Source organism: Rousettus aegyptiacus, unplaced genomic scaffold (assembly GCF_014176215.1).
Source record: "Rousettus aegyptiacus isolate mRouAeg1 unplaced genomic scaffold, mRouAeg1.p scaffold_m13_p_4, whole genome shotgun sequence".
NCBI lineage: Eukaryota > Metazoa > Chordata > Mammalia > Chiroptera > Pteropodidae > Rousettus > Rousettus aegyptiacus.
Genome location: NW_023416307.1, coordinates 25,386,549 through 25,403,276, shown reverse-complemented (window position 1 = coordinate 25,403,276; position 16,728 = coordinate 25,386,549). Strand labels below are relative to the sequence as shown.

At 32.5% G+C, this 16,728-nt stretch overlaps 1 long non-coding RNA gene across 1 annotated transcript in view; it reads left to right on the top strand.

Annotated features, from left to right (window-relative positions):
• Positions 1-16,728, top strand: part of LOC107497065 — a 58,250-nt gene that overhangs the window by 29,316 nt on the left and 12,206 nt on the right. The window lies entirely within an intron of this gene.

Sequence of the window (16,728 nt, the reverse complement as noted above, 5' to 3'; positions counted from 1 at the left end):
CTGACAAGGTCCTTGTAAACTGACAAGGTCCTTGTAAACTGACAAGGTCCTTGTAAACTGACAAGGTCCTTGCAATCTGTGAGGTCAACCAAGGGTTGCCTTGCCTCAAAAGGTAAAAAAAAAAAAAAAAAAAAAAAAAACCGAAAGAAAGAATGTAAGTTAAAGAATCTTATGATCATCTTCATCTCAAAGACACAAACAAGCATTTGAAAAAAATTCAACATCTGTTCATGACATTTCCTAAAAAAATTAGGTATAGATGAAATGTATCTCAACATAAAAGGGCCATATATGACTAGCCCACAGCTAACATTACACTCAATAGTGGAAGTTTGAAACATTTTCCACTAAAATCAGGAACAAGATAAAGTTATCCACTTTCATCACTCCTATTCAATCACAGTACTGGAAGTCCTAGCCAGAGCAATCAGGCAAGAAAAAAGAAGAAAAAGAAAAAGGGCATCAGAACTGGAAAGGAAGAAATAAAACTGTCTCAACAAAAGACTGTTAGATCTAATCAATGAATACAGTAAAGTTGTAGGATACAAAATTTAAACAAATCAGTAGTATTTCTCTACACTAACAATGAATTATCTGAAAGAAAATTAAAAAAATAACTATTCCATTTACAATAGCACCAAAAAACAAACAAACAAACAATTCCATTTACAATACATTTAGGAATAAATGTAACCAAGGGTGCCGAGAATACTCAATGAATAAATAAAATCGCTTCAATAAATGGTGTTGAGAAAATTGGATACACATGTATAAAAGAAACTAGACTCATTATACAACACTCATAAACATTAACTCAAAAGGAATTAAAGACTTAAATGTGAGACCAGAAACCATAAAACTGCTAAAAGAAAATATCCCCATGTTTCTTGACTGAGGTCTTAGAAATAATTTTTTTATTCGCAACACCTAAGGAACAAACAACAAAATCAAACACAAAAAGTGGGACTATCTTGAACTAAAAAGCTTTTGCATAGCAAAAGAAATGATTAACAAAATAAAAAGGCAACCTATGAAATGTGAGAATATGTTTGCAAACCATGTATCTGAGAAGGGGTTATTATTCAAATATATAAAGACACAAACATTAGCAATATATATATACCAATTAAAAAATGGGCAAGTATCTGAATAGACATTTCATCAAAGAAGCTATACACATGGCCAAAACTAATGATGTTGAAAAGGTGCTCAACATCATTAATCAGAATGTAAAAGCAAATCAAAACCACCATGATATATTACCTCACTCCTGTTAGAATGGCTATCATCAAAAAGACAAGAGAAGACAAACGCTGGCAGGATGTGGAGGAAAGAGAACCCTTGTACACTGTTGTTGACATTATAAATCAGAATAGCCACTATGAAAAACAGTATGTATATTACTAAAAATTAAAATAGAACTACTATATGATTTGGCAATTTCAGTTTTGGGACTATATCCAAAAAAAATGAAAACACTATCTCAAAAGAATGTGTACCCCTCTGTTCACACAGCACTAGCTATGACAGGCAAAAATGTGGTAAATAACTTGTGTCCATCACTGAATCTATGAATAAAGAAAATATGGTAGACATACAAAGTAGAATATTATTCGGCCATAAAAGGAAAGAAATTCTGTCCTTTGCAACAACAGATTCACCTCAGGGTATTATACTAAGTTAAATAAGTCAGAAAAATATAAATACTATGCATGCAAACAATAAATAAAAAAACCGAAAACATAAAATCATTGAAAAACAGTGGTTTTGTGCTTAGTAAAGGTGAGAGTAGGGTTTGGGGAAAATGCATGAAGATAGTCAAAGGTACAAACTTGCAGTTAAAAGTACTAGTGATATAACATACAACATGGTGGCTACAGTTAACATAGCTATGTGGTATACGTGAAGGTTAAGATAGTAAATCCTAGGAGTTCTTACCACAAGGAAAAATACATTTTCTTTTTTATTTATGAGATGATGGATTTTAACTACACTTATTGTGGCAATCATTTCATAATACACACAAATTAAATAAATATGGTGTATATCTAAACTTATTTAATGTGTATTTCAATTATATTTCAATAAAACTGGGAAATATACTAATGAACATATACCAATCAAGTGATAAAATAAAATGGGTACTATATCACATTCATTTTAAATCTCACAAGCTGTTTTTTTCTCATAGGTATTTGATGTTAAAGGATCTGAGGATTTCTCAGAATCGATCAAATAGATTTATCAAGGCTAAATCCAATGTTCTCAAGTATCATTGTAAAGGACTCTGTTTTCATTACTGATTTATATGGACTGAGATTTGATAGAGGGAGTTGGGGAATTCAGACAGTTACTATCTCCTCTAACCCCTTACATTGTTGTTTTTCACATTCCAATAAAATTCTGCCTGGCAGAAACAATCTGGAAATCTACACTTACTACTGAGATTGTCATTATGACTACGGGATTTTTCATTTCTTTTCTCGCTTTAGATGTGGCCAAAGCTATCATGTGAATAAATAGGCCAACACTTCTAATTGAATAATGTTTTATCAGACTACATAGGCACTTTAAGAATACTATGGAAGGGATTAGACAAACATTTGATTATTCTCTAAGGAGTGTGTAAAATTTAAATTTTTTTAAAAAAATATAGCCATGCCAACTCTTTTAAAATAAATATGTTATGAGCCATTATCCCAGAGGTATTACTACTGGGAGGAACAGTATAAAGACAAGTATTCGGACGAGTGGCATTCTCCTACCTGATCATTAACTGGCAAAGTACAATGGCTTCTAACAAGTGGATATTTCTTTCTTTTTGAAACTGCACAAGGACTCTAGGTTTTGGGAATTTAATCGAGTTGGCTTCAATTTTAGGCTCTACCACTAAGACTAAGTAAATACTTTAACATTTATCACTAAGAAAACGAGAAGTTTCTCCTACATGATCATAATACAACAATCACATACAGAACTTTAACATTAATACTACATATTATCATTTGATGTTCATATTTCCCAATTATCCCAATGTCTTTTACCAAGGATTCATTCAATTGTCATCTTATAAAATTATTTTAAATGAGCTTTTAAAAATATTTGTAATTATTTTATTAATACCGACTTTTAGATTAAATGTCTAAAAGATAAAGGAGAGTAGATGTTTTTAATTATTAAATCATGATTTCTAGACCAAACCACGGTATCTAATTAAAAAAAAAAATCCAAGTGCAATTAGAAACAAATGACAAATTTTCAGACATTATATAAAATGCAAAGATATTTCTACAATGGTAATTACCACAGAAATATAAGGCATCCATAGCAAGTTATGATGTATTATGCAACAATAGAGTCATTGTAATGCACTGAATGTGTTTCCCCAAAATCCATATTGAAAGGCTAACTCTGAATGTGATGATAGTAGGAGGTGGGGCCTTTTGGAGACAATTAGGTCATGAGTGTGGAGACTTATGCACAGGATTACTGCCCTTATCAAAGAGACCCCGGAGAGATCCCTCATCCTTTCTGTCATGTGAGGACATATAGAAAATGTAAGTGTTAATAAACCAAGGAAGTGGACCTTCACCAGACATGTAATCTGCCAGCACCTTGATGTTGGACTTTCTAGAATTCAGAACTGAGAAATAAATTTCTGTTGTCTAAAAGTCACCCAGTCTATGGTATTTTGTTATAGCAACCCAAATGGTCTAAACAGAAATGGATATATGAAACCTAATACATACAGTGAATCATAATTTAAAATAATCAGTGTTGGTTGGTATAACCACAGATAATTATTGTTTGTAGTTATCATTTTGTTTTGAAATTTTTGGAATAATTATAAACTGAATATAAACTGTTTAACAAATTAAACACTACTTACTTAGACCAAGATACCACTACTTATTAGATATAAATTATAAAAAGTCATATCGTTTTTCATATACACAGAAGCAAAAATCTATACTAAATTAGTATTCTTTTAACTTCAGTACATTTTTTAAAAACAGGCACATATGATATGCACTTATAAAATATTTCTACATCTATTAACAGTTTTTATTTTCTTTAGAACGTTCTTCTAGGGTAAGCCTGATGGATGGGAAAGAGTCAGATAGTTCATTTCCTACAGAGATATATCAAACTGTTTGAAAAACAGGTAAACCAAAGTCAATAGCAAAGAAACACCTACTGTTGATTACTGCCCTGAGAGCATTTAATGATAATAGAAGATGAGTTAGAACTACTCTTACTAAAGTTTATATACAGGCTATATGGCCTATTGTATTGATTTCTAGTTTAAATTCCATCATTTCTTTTTTTAATGTTGTGGATTTTTTTAAACAAATATTTGATTTGTATTTTCTCATATGTATTAATTTATAATTTTCTATAATATGTTAAAGTAATTCTATGAGTTGTCTGCTTACTATTTGATATTTGGGTATATTGTATAGAAACCTCAACCTAAGTCATGAAAATGTAAAAATCAAAACAAACAAGTAACAAAAAAACTTTATCCTTGGTTTCAATTAGAGTAGCTTTTCTCAAATATTTTCATGCTACTTTAATCTGCAAAAGGTTTAGAGTTTTAATTTTATTGCAGTTTTTATTGGCTATCAAATTATACTACTTGAATTTTTATTGAGAGAAAGATGACTCAAAGTAGCTTAAAATATTACATTGGCAACAAAAATATAGACATAGTAGAAAATTAAAGCATCAGTAACTAAAAACAAAAAATGCTACTAGAACTATTGTCCTTGGTTTTCTTTGCATCTTTTTGCTTTTTAAAATTTTTCTTTCACATTGAAACTTTTTCTTCATAGTGAGAAACAATGATAATGTCTACATTTTAAAATATATGGCTTCTGCCACTATAGTTTGAATTTATCCTAATTTCTAAGATCTCAAGGAAAAGACTAATCAGCCCAACTTTGACCAATTCAGTAGGCTTAGGAGAGGTAATAATTTTAAGCATCATTTTCATGTCCATCACAAAAATAAGTGTTATATGTAGGAGTTCTCAAAGTGTAGGAAAAAATAGGTAAACAATTATAGCCATCTGATAAGTCTATTATAGAAGTATCATAAGGCATTTCAGTCTTTTACCTTTCCTTGGGATATTCAGTAGCATTTACTGACATTGTTATCTTATATGTATTACATGAAGCTCATATGTAAATTCTGCATTGGAAATATTAAATCAACTGAAACCATATTTTTATGTGAATTTAATATTTTTTAATCTAATTTCTTTTTCCTATAAACCTGTATTTGTGTGTCTTTTGAGAAATATCTATTCAAGTTCTTTGACCATTTTTAATATGATATTTATGTAACTTTTTGCTATTGAGTTGTATGAGTTCTTTATATATTTTAGATATTAATATATCAGATATAGTTTGCAAATATTTCTCTCATTTTTAGTTTTTTTTTTACTTTGTTTATGATTCCTTTAGCTTTCAGAAGCTTTTTAGTTTGATATATTCTCAATTGTTTTGTTTTGCTTTATTGCTTGTGGTTTAGATGTCATAGTCAAAAATCATTTGCCAAGATTTTATTTTTACTTGTGTTTTCTTCTTAGCATTTTTATGACTTCTGGTTTTACATTTAAGTCTTTAATTGATTTCAAGTTAATTTTTGTGTCTGGGGCATAGGTGTGCATATGGTGGTGACAGCTCTAGGGCAGAGGTGCACATGAGGTGGTGATGACTCCATTGCCTGGGGCAGGCAAGTGAAGAGGGACCAGAGTTTGGGGCATGAAAAGTACAAAGCAGCAGTGATACTTAGGACTAGAACATGAGTGCCTATGTGGCAGACACTGGATCTGCTGTATAGCCGCCATGGAACCAATGTCCAGGATGTGATTATATGTGGAGTGGCCAGAAACCTGGAGTTTGAGATGTGGAATACGCGAAGTCACAGTGATACTGGGACTATGATGTGTGTGGCTGCAGAGCAGCTGCAAAGCCAGGGACCAATGGCAGGATCAAGATCTGGAGCATTGGCACAAGTGGAGAATCATATTTGTGGTATTTAGAGCATGTATATGGTGGTGCCAGGGTGGGATAAGCAGCGCAAATCAGCTCTTTCTCTGGGAGGACACGCTGGCACGAAATCTGAACAGCTCTGTCGGCTGTGTTCTACCTTAGTGTTGAAGTGGCAGGTTTCCACTAGTGGTATAAGCTGCTGGTGTCTCATTTTTCTTTTCCCCCACAAGGATGTGTCATGGCCATGGGGCTCCTCCTTGAAGCCAAGCAATGCTGGGCCTAGGCAAAGAGTGATGTAGATACAATTCTTCCTACTCTTTTCGTTTTTTTTTTTTTTTTTTTTTTTTTTTGGTGTTCCAATAGGTCCTACAGCTTCTTCAATGTACTCTAGAGCTCTCCCAGACCTACTTTTATCAGTAGGTAGTTGTTTAATCATTGTTTTTGTAGGGGGATATGCACTGGGACTGCCTAGTTCATCATTTTGTTGTCACTATGTTTAATTCCTTTGATTCGAAAACATAATTTCAACAGTCATATAATTTTTATTTACTTTTGACTATCAGTAAAAGGTATAATTTTGATATATTGGCCACTTAAATGAATTATGTGGATATGGATGAATGAGGAATAAATGAATAAGGAATTACATAATGAAAAGCCAACATTTGCCAACTTAAATATGTATCTGGGCCTTGAAGTCCCTGGACATTTGTGAGCCTAGGTGTAATAATAAATCATGAGAATAATTACCAGATCCAAAGGGTGATGTTGGGTTAATTTATCTTTAAATCTATTTGCAACCGTTATGCACACACACGTACACACACAAGTGCTAGTCCTCTGGGGCCTCTGCTCCCTTGTTTCATTAAAGGTTATGGCTTGGTAAGTGCTTGCTAAAAATATCTTTTTGCTGAATATGAAGTTTAAAATAATCATTCTCATGTCAATAGCATGGCTAGGTAAAATTATACAGGTTACTGGACTTCAACATTTACATCATCCATCCTTTCACAGAGTTTGCTGTGAATGATTTCACAGTAATGGGCAGTCACATAGTAAAATAAGAGTTCAGTGCTCACAATTTTATTGATCATATTTGATGATTAAGAGATGATTTTCTCTTGATTTTAATGGACTAATTTATAAATAAAAGTTGAATCACTATGGTTTACAGCTTATTATCTTCCTTTCAGAATCTATTCGTTATCTCTGAGAATACATAGCTGTAATGGTAGTATATGCACAATTTAAATATTTCAAAAGTATTCAACTGGATTGTTATATAAATTTTATAATAATATTAAGTATATTATGACACAGATCTGACTAGCCATAATTTTATATTTATTCTCATAACATTTTTAGATAGTACTATATATGTATATGATACATCATTTAAAATGTACTATTAAAATATTTAATAATCATTGATTAGTTATTTTCCAAGTTTATAACCATAATAATTTATACTACATCTGAAGTTAAACAACTTTTTGTCACATAAGCTGTCTTAATATTTTATCCACAAATGATTTTGAATGTCTTCATTATCAATTGTCATTCTTGTTTCACATTCATATATGTAAAAATAACTTTATACAGTTTCAATCATGCTGAACCCCAAATTTTGATTTACTCTCTTTCTAGTCATGTGAAATATAATTGTCAATAAAATCCAAACAAACACGGGTTATGTTTTCAGTCATGCAAAACTCAAAGGAAAGCCAGTTATGTTTTGTAACTCCATACCTCTAATAAACGTGAGTGGACAAGTGTTTTGATTTAAAAGATTAGCTTTAGTAAAAGTAGAATTTAATAGGAGACACAATATGCCATACAATATATGTAGATATATGTATTCTTTGTCTCATTATGCCATCGGCATCCTAACACATGGCCTAATTACTGTTCTTTTGATGTGCAATGAGGAAGAATAGCTATAGGGATATATCTACTTAAGGATGGTTAGCAATTCAAAATTTTACTTTTTAAAATCATGTTCTTCAACAGATTTCAGTTTTTAACTTTTAAAAATAGAAGTTTAAAGGATTATTTAAACATATAATCTCTTAAAAAGAACAATAGCCTTAAGAAGTTTTATTTGAATTGTAAGGCAGGCAGTTTGGGATGGAATATTTAGATCTTTTTCTGTATAGTCAGATTCTTTCTATACACCCCTGAAAACATCTCTTAGAGCCCTGAGAGGACACGTCAAGGCAGGCTCATGCCTCTGTAAATCATGTACAAGCTGGTGGGCTGCTTTAGTGCTCTACTGGTTCTTAACTCTAGCAGATGAGAGGGGTGAGCCCAAGTGAAATTATTAAAGTTCAAAATCATTTTTAAAATGTCATCACCCAGAGCATTTACTTATCCATAATACCAAAAGGCCATTAACATTCACAGCTCAAACATCAAAGGATAAACTATCTTTACTCCCCTAGAAAAGACAGCTGTTAGAGATACACATTCCTCCGAAGACATTGCATGAATCTGTGACTATCAGACACACTTTTCACATTCAAATCCTCTTAAAATCTTAGTCACACTTTCCCTTTGAGATTCAACATTTTTGTTTTGGGCTGTGATGACTCCTCAATCTCATAAAGCATCAATTTTTAATAAATAGTAATGGTTTGAATTATATCAAATAAACAATTCTGGTCGCTTTATATTTTGTCTAATTGTTTCTTAGTAAAGTTACATTTGCTATTAAAATATTTCCCCCCCCCCCTGATACTACCATTGAAGAGAAATTACTAAGAACTAATTTTGTGAATGCCTTCTCAAAAAAACAGGTTGGGACATGGTTTAAAACATGCATAAATTTCCTGGTGAAAAAACAAGAAAGTAGCTAAGTAGTGTGACCTTTGGAGAATATACTGCACATTCTAATTGTCTTGTTTGACTTCTAATTATATTCAAGCCTCAGGGGAAGATCAGCTTCAGGCAAGAGTGCAAATAGAATGCTTTTTTTTCCCCCTAATCACAGGTATCCAGAGTCTCATTTCCTGCTATTTTCTCCCTTCTATCTTCTTTACATCATCCTTGCTTTACACGGAACAGACCCCTTCTACTAAATGTCTTCCAAATATCCCCCCTTTTAGCCTTATAACCTCTTGGGTAATTCCACACCCACCATCTTTCATGGACTTGCTTTCTCTAAAATAAGGTCAACTTACTCTAGTGACATAAACTCTTATCATTTTTTTTGCCTCATATGATCTTTGAGGGAAGAGCTGGGGTGGAGGAATGAGGCATTGCTATTGCTAGGACAGATTTTTTTATCCTCTCCAAATATCAGAGAGACAATTATTTATGTTATCAATGCAGGATGTGGCATTTCTAGCTTCAATAAATCTTTACTAAAAATAAGCTCAGAAAATAACATTTCGGTTCTAATTTAGATAAAGAACAAGGGGGAGAAGTATTATCAATCGAGCAATATTATTTATTACATAGATTTCATTTAAAAGCTGATTTTTAATATTATCCTACTGGAAATAAAACAGTCTATAAAAAGTGATGCTTAAACGGTTTTGAAAAAAAAAAATTCTATCACCATTCACCTTACTAGAGTAAAATCCAATAAAGTATTAGGAAAAGAGTATGTTCATGGTTATACGCATAGCGATGCACTGTTATCTTCATTTAAAAATTGTGACTTATCTTAATACAGACTAAGTAAAAATATGAAAGATTCAATTTTATCATATAAGACATTTAATATACTATTTAAAAAGTAGTCATATATATGCTTTAATATGTATTTTGCCTCTGGAAATTATACTTAATAAATCTTAGCAAAAGTAGAGAGACTAAAATGTTTCCCAAAACATTGAAAAAAAAAAATTCTGAAAAGAAGATACTTCAGAAGAGTTATTTCAAATCAGGATATAGCACCTATGCCAAGGAAAGAGTCACATTAAGCCAAATTCATTTTGTTTACCTATGAATACATATGGAGTTATTCATTGAAATTACTAGGAGAGCAGTGAAAATTTTATTAACATTGAAGATACAATATAAAAAAACAGTAGAAAACAAATCGAGATGAAATAGTTAAGGTTTAAGTTGCATTTTTACAAATTAAATGTATACTTTCAGAGTATTCATATTTACAGGGTGTTGACTGCATAAATCTATTCAACTACCTAAGGGTATAGAAACTCTAAAATAAAAAGAACTGACAAATAATTAGTATGATGACAACAGCAATATCAAAATGATTGTTAGATTCCAAATCATATAGTTAGAAAAATAAATCGCACATAAGGAAAACAACAATGTATTTTTTTTTTAAGGACTACTATTTGAGTACAATTGTCTTTATCAAGTTATGACTGTAATATGCCTGATACCAAATCATTATAATTTTATCAGAATTTATGCCTAGAAATTAAATTTTTAAGAAAAATTGAAAAACTGTCTGAATATACACAAATGATATAAAATTAACATTAATGTTATATATAAATCTAATTACAAACATTAAAACCAATGTTTTCCTTACTAATTGCATAAATTTCCTAATGAGATGGAAAGAAAGTCCAAACCATTGAATACGGTTGTGTTCAAGGGAATTTTAGAGAGCAACTTAGTGTTGCACTAGATTTAGCATGTCACAAAATTATTTATAGGGTTTTGACATACAAAATGAATTTGTCTAATATTGAGACTGTGGGGACTCAGTATTGCTTGCTGCACACTATTGTAAGAAGCTTTTAGGATTATTTTCGGCCTTCTGAAATTCGTTCTTACCTTCCTTCCCACAGAGTTTGAGAGAAATAGCTGGAGTGATCCTGATTGAAGGCAATGCGCCCCATGTTTGCCAGTTTCATTTTGAAGTTTTAAAGTTTTCTGTGATAAAGTGAGATGCTTCCTGGTATTTGTCAATTACACTTTGAAAAGCTTTTGGTTCTGACCTGTAGGTTGTAAATTTACTATTGATGGGCCAGAAGAGAAATGTTTTAAAACTTGGAGGTGTAAAAGATTTAGTTGAGGTTGAAAGGAGCCTTAAAACTCTTATGTTGCCCCCACAAGGGGTCTTAGAAACTACAGCAGCAGGTACATGGATTGAAAAGAAGATTATTTCTTCAGCAGAGTAATTACTGAACCCTGTTGCTACCTGCTCCGTGAAGCATTTCTGAGCTCCCTGTGTCAAAATGAATTGCTACCTCTGCTCTGCTTCAGTAGCACTTTGGGCATTCTTATATACTTCCCTTATCTGTTTTACACTTAGCTGCATATGTTTCTGTTTCCTTCAACAGATTATAAATTCCTTGAGTGTGGATAACTTTGAATTCATTTCTATAACTTTGCAATCTACATTAATGCCTAATACTTAAATAGGTAAGCAATAACAGTTCTAACGAAAAGAATTTTAGAAGGAACTTTGAGAAAGTTAAACAGAAACTGAAGACAAAGTGAAAAACTAACACATAAGAAAATACACCATGAAAAAAGAAATTAAATAATATTAAATGAGAGAATTAGTACGCTCACAGAAGTAGAGATAATAGAAACATTTCTAAAACTATAAAAGATGTATATTTCCAATTTTAAAATGATTAGCGATACAATAGAAACTCAATGTAGAGGCTCCTCAAAATAATTCAAGAAAAAAAACATTTAAAAACAAAAGAATATACTTAGGTAAATTAAGTGCAAATGGATAGGACAAATAACAAATTAAACACAGTGGAAAAGAGAAAAATCAGAATCTCATTTTCACAAAATCTGCTATGAGAATAACTAGGAAAAAAACTATATATATATAACATATTATAAATATATAAAACTATACATGTAGATATATAGATATATATTGCTTAGGTAAGTTCAGGAAGATGACTGAATGGAAAACCCTTCTTCTTGAATTTGGGGAATATTTTTTCCCTTGAGCTATCTGATCACTCCAGCTGACAGTATGGGAAAATTAGCAAAGTTTTAGCAGCCTTTGCTTTAGTCAGTTAATAAATGGAGTTAGAGTATGCCAAGAAGCAGAAAAGAAGGCCGATTCGTTCTGGTAAAAGCCATTGATTTTAGGTTGGCAGTTCATGATAAATGAAAATGTGAGTTAGAAACAGATCCTTGCCATTTCAGAAACCCGAGTTCATCTTTCAGTTGTCATAAACACTGAAAGTGGAAGCAGAAGGTCTGAAATCACGAATACTTCCAGTCTTGCTCTTGCCCTGCTAAGAGCAAGAGTATATTGTCTCTGGAGAAAGTAGATGTCACTTTACTCAAATACATGAAAGGATTCATTTAAAAAAAAAAAAATCTCTTTAACCCTGTAAAATAATCAAGTCTCAAGAATGTAAGAAAGTTAGTTACTAACTCAAAAAAAAAAAAAAAAGGTAACTATTATTAGTGATCATCTAAATGCTCCATTTTAAAGATTGTCAAACAATTAATATTCAACAACACAAAGCTTTATGAGAACTATATCTTAAATATAAGGATACAATAAACTTAAAAGGGCAGGAAAAAAGATATATTTTACTATGCAAAGAACCAGTCAAGAAAAACTAGTGTAGCTTTATTAATGTTAATTAAAGTAAGCATTAAGGCAAAGAAACATTATTATAGAAAAAAGACTAGATAAAATATAAAATTTATTGAAAAGGTAAAAATTCTAAATTTGTGTGCATATAATGATGTGACCTCAAAATACATAAAACAGAAACTGAAAGAAAGAAGTAGAAAAATAGATGAGTCTATAATCGTCTATTTTAACACACTCATCTTAAAATGAATAGGAAAGCAAACAAATTATTAATAGGAATATTGAAAATTTAATAAGGTGATTAAATATCTGGGCATAATTACTATTACATGCTCAAATTGCAAAATATAGTTGACTCTTGAATAGCACACACAGGTTTAAAATGCGTGGGTCCACTTACAAGTGGATTTTTTAAAATAAATATCTAGCTGGCCCTCTCTATCCCAGTTTTTGTATCTATGGATTCAACTGACTATGGATTGAAAACAGTATTTTCTATTCGTAGTTGTGCAGGGCTGATTTGAGTTATTCACAGACTTTTGATTGTGCAGGGATCGGTGCTCCTAACCTTGTGTTGTTCAAAGATCGACTGTACACATTCATGTTAAGGTGAAACTCAGTATTTTAAAATGTTTAGGTTTGCCAATGCTTAAATCAAGATGTTACGAATGTCAGGAGACTAAATTTCAACAGGGTGTGGAAAAAATCTAGAAATAAGTAACATAAAGATAACTGCATAATACCCATATATTTGGAAACGAACTTCTAAACTTATGGGTTAAAGAAACATATTACCAAGAAAATTAGAAAATATTTGAACAGAATGAAATTGGAAATGCTATGTATGAACAGTGTTATGTAGCTACAGAAATTATATCAGGTAGTGGTATAAGAATAGATTAAATAAAATAGGCTAACCCACAAAATAGCCTAGGTATATATTGGTATCTGGATTATAACAAAGGTGAAATTGCAGAGTGTTTCAATAACTAATACTAGATAAATTGGATAGCTGTATAGAACTAATGAAACTCTCTTTTCATCTCTGTCTCATGCACAATGGATGTTTCAAAGTAAAAGTTAGGTCTAAGTATAAAGAGAAAAAAATTAGACTTCTTAAAAATAATGGATATTTTTTTAAAACTTGGTGGAAAGATTTAAATATAGAAATTAAACCTAACTAAAATTTTAGAAAAATTGGAATATGTTAAAGTTGTCTTTTCATCAATAACACCCTATATATAAATATAAAAGATAAACCACAGATTGAGAGAAATTATTTACAACATATAACAAAGGACTCTTATCTAATATACATAAAGAATATGTATAAATCAATGGAAATAAGACAGTGAACTCACTAAGAAATGGGCAACAATTTTGAATTGGTACTTCAACTGTTGGCATTAACTACTAAAATTAAACAGAAAATGTGTATGCTAATCTCAGGAATACATCTAAATCATTTCAGGTTTGATCAGAGAAGGGAAACCATGAAAGCAATACAGACTAAGAATTTATTATTAAGAGTAAACCTTCCTCAATTTTGGGAGCTGGTTAAACTGTCTATTTAAGGCTCGTTTCTATTCCTAGTTGGGCCTGATGTCAGAAGCTGGCAGTCAAGAAGAAAAAATGGAGGTGAACTGGGGACAGCAAGGAAAAATGGAAACTGCAAATAAAAATTAGAAGCTATGAGGACAAACTGACTCATGAGATTGAAACATAGACTGAAACATTAGAACTTTATTTGCCACTAACCCAAGCAGTCTCAGAGATGGGGGAGATATGTTGGATGAGCTGGTGCCTCCTATGCCAGAGCTGCACATGCACCTGGCCTAGAATTCAGAAAAGCTAAAGCTGGTGATAAGCAGCAACAGTGCCTAGCACTATGCTGAAATAGCTATTGCTTACCTTCTTTTAATTTATTCAAATTTAATTGCCTTCTATTTATTTCACTGGTGGGGGAAAAATTTTTACCTTAAGAATAGAGGGGCAGCCAAACACACATAACACTTAACACTGGACAGATGAGATTGACACCAGTTTTGTCACATACACTCTCAGTCTGGTGGAGGAGAACACTGTACCAATCAGGGCCACACAGGATTACATCTTAGAACAAAAGGGATAACTAGGAACTATGGGAGACAGGTTTTGGAATGTCAAAAGAATGAAGGTTTCTCTGGTTTCCACAGAAAGATCTGACTGGCTTGTTTGGAAAATTCTGTAAGCTGATAGGGAACTGAAACTCACTATTTAGGGATGAGCAGGAATTGTGCTTTGTTCTCTGAGAGAGCTGAGTGGGAAGGAGAACTTGCAACCAGGTCTTGGTACACTAAGGACTCCGTGTTAAAATACTTAACATAGCCCAATATAAATTAAAAGAGGGCCTTCAAGGATTTGTTATATAAGACTTAATCAGTGAAGGAGTGATTATCTTTACCATTTAACAGCCCAATTTGGCCTGTTCTTAAACATGAAAAGACTGAATGGTATCTCATGGTACATTACCACAACCTTAATGCTGTGATCCCATCCTGTAAGACCTCCAAAACCCAGTATTATTAAAATTACTGATTCTATTCAAGTAGAAAATGTTGCTATTATAGATTTGGCTATGTTTTATTCAGTATACATTTCAATAGCCTCCCAGACTTAATTTGCCTTCATCTCTAAAAAAAACACAACTCACCTTTACCATGTTACTTCTGCAAGCTTTCTATTTCATACCACCTTCACAGCTGAAACCTTATGTCCACCTATCCCAAGCATTGCAGGGATGACATAATATATACCGAGACCACTACACAAAGTTCCTGTTCTCTTTGGAATACCTGATGTTCCTGAGAGTGATCAAGATACTCACTTCACTTCTCAGAATGCAAAATGCTGCATTCTTGAAGAAGTCTTTTAATGGAACGTACCTCTCCTATAGACCTAAGCATCTGGCTTAATTGAGTGGGATAATGTACTCCTCAGAGAACTCCTCTTTAAGTTACAAAGTGGTAAGCTGACCACCAGCTGGGTGTTACTATTGCTACAGGCATTGGTTAGTCGAAATTCATGCCCTCCTGGCGCATGACTGCCTATACTGAAGTCTCCCAGGTTCCTCAGTTGTCTTTATTGGCCATGAAAACAAAAAAAACCCTCTCAATTTATTTATTTTTTTCAATGAAAAGATCACCATGTGTCACTCACCCTTCCTAGCTAGTGTCTAGTTCGCTTCTTTGACTTCCCGAAAGTCTCAGTCATCATTAAGGTTTAAATTGATGTCAAAATATCAAGTCATCAATTGTAGGATAAGTCCTAAAATTGAAGGTCAATATTATGTGGTACCTTGAAAGCTGGTGGGTTTGAAGGGCCTCAAATAGCCTAAACCAAATCTCTTCTTCTTTGTCTAGTCTGGTAAATAGGGTCCCTCAGCCAAACAACCCTGTTTGTAAAGAGGACTATACATGGTTTCTGCTTATTCCAGAGAGGTGGGTTTCAAAATGAAACCAGAGAATTATTCAAACAACCCAATCACATCCTGTCATGATAGTGTCAAATCATGACCACTCCACCCCCCCCCCCCACCTTTCACTTTGTTCCCCAAATGCAGCCCTGTGTAACCCTGCATGGAGCAGCTTCCTCTTCCCCTGGGTGTGAGTATGTGACTATTAAACTGCTCTATATCTCATCTGTCCTGTCTTGGGCATCCTGTGTTTGTCCATCCACTTTATTCTAGGGCCTAAATTCCTCCCTAACCAATGAAGAGAAGAAGACATGGTTCAAAAAAAAGAGGAAGGAAAGGAGGAAATAAGAACATAAATGGGATTTAGATATGAAAAGAAAATGTGACATTCTTCTCCCAATAATTAAGAACATATATTACCTATATTTGTTCTTAGTTCAGTGATCCTAGAGCAAGCATTTTTTTGTTGTTGTTGTTACCCAGAAAATAAGTATTGTTTCCAAAATATTTCTTGGTTGGTCAACTGCCTTATTGGTTCTTAAGATACATTACTGTATTATTTCCACAATATGTTTCTTTACTTTTGGGGAGTTGGGAAAACTGTACAAGTTTTGTTCAAATGGTGTTTAAAATATAGTAAATACATTCCAAGAAGAAAATTTACTCAGCACCACTAGCTGTAAAATAAAAGCCAAAACTCTTTCATAACCATTAGTAGCATCCTTATGATTTTTGTCATCAGTAGTTTACTAGTGATGTCAATACTGTCT